The 1,149-nt window shown below is 57.6% G+C and overlaps 1 protein-coding gene across 1 annotated transcript in view; it reads left to right on the top strand.

The window, feature by feature from the left end:
- Positions 1 to 623: 623 nt before the first annotated feature.
- Positions 624 to 1,149, top strand: part of LUZP1 (leucine zipper protein 1) — a 94,998-nt gene continuing 94,472 nt past the window's right edge. Inside the window, exon 1 of the mRNA XM_010830021.1 lies at positions 624 to 722. The gene's annotated coding sequence lies outside the window, so the exon portion shown is untranslated. The remainder of the gene's footprint in view (positions 723 to 1,149) is intronic.

The following is a 1,149-nucleotide window of genomic DNA, read 5'->3' as shown; positions in this document are numbered from 1 at the left end:
CTAGAGCTGTGTCCTGTACCGTGCTGGGGCTAGGTCTTGAACTCCCTTCTAAGGCCCCCCTCCCCACTTCTCTGGGCCCCCAGGGTGCTTTGCACATAGTATAGTTCCACAGGAAAGTCACATTATTATTGGAGGGCCCTTTGAGACCATCTGGTCATGGCCCCCTCCCATTTTAAAGGCAACAGGAGGGAACGCAGACAGCAAAGGACTTCCCTAGGATCACACAAGGAATTAATAGCGGAGGTGGGGACTGGAACCCACCATGCCTTCTGAGTTCAAGCTGAGTTCCTTTTCTACATTTTGCTGAGTAATAGAAATAGTATTTGTTGAGAGATTACTCCATACCAGGCTCTGGGCTAAATACCTTTACATGGATTATCTCATTTAATCCCACAATCCCCTGAGAATGCCCCTCTTGAAAACAAGTCTTGTCTTCCATTTCGATTTGCCACCGCGCCTAGCACAGGCGCTGGGCACTCTAGCTAGACCGGCAGTAGAAACTTGGAATAGTTCAAGTCCTAGAGAGGGGGGAAAAGGCAAGATGAAGGGGCGGGACCGTCGATCAGCCCCGCCCCTCAAAGAAGCCACGCCTTCCAGGACCCTGACGTCACAAGATAGTCCCGCCCCTCATTGTCAGTCCCGGGAGCCGGAGGAGGCGCCGGCCGCCGGGAGCTGAGCGCCGGATCCCGTGGCGGGCGGGAGTGCGGGCCGGAGCCGCTGAGGTGAGGAGTCCGCGGTGAAGTGGCGGGAGGGCGGCGCGGGAGGCCGGGCGGCCGGGCTGGCGGGCGGAGAGAGGAGAGCGCTCAGAGGGGCGGCTTGCCCCGCCAAAGGGGGTCGGGGCACCCAGGGGTGACCGGGCAGAACCGGCGGGCGCACCCCGGCGAGGGCGGGCGCGGGTGAGGTGTGTGGAGTTGAAGTGGGGGGTAGAGTTTGAGCGGCATTTCGGAGAAAGAGCTCCGAAGGGGACATCTCTGGAGCCAGACCTTGAGAATTCTTTAGAGTTGAGAGTATTTTTTTTCTTTTTTTTCTCCTTTGGAGGGTGGGGGGGGGGTGGAGGGAAGGTTCTGAGAGACTTCTTGGTGGGAGAGCGAGAATCTGAGGTTAAAAAAAAATGTTTGGGGCCAAGAGCTGAGGGGAACGTGTTTGAGG

This window comes from Bison bison, unplaced genomic scaffold (assembly GCF_000754665.1).
Source record: "Bison bison bison isolate TAMUID 2011002044 unplaced genomic scaffold, Bison_UMD1.0 scf7180017864516, whole genome shotgun sequence".
In the NCBI taxonomy this organism is placed as follows: domain Eukaryota; kingdom Metazoa; phylum Chordata; class Mammalia; order Artiodactyla; family Bovidae; genus Bison; species Bison bison.
Note: the sequence above shows the minus strand (reverse complement) of the source record. Positions and strands in the feature narration are given on the sequence as shown.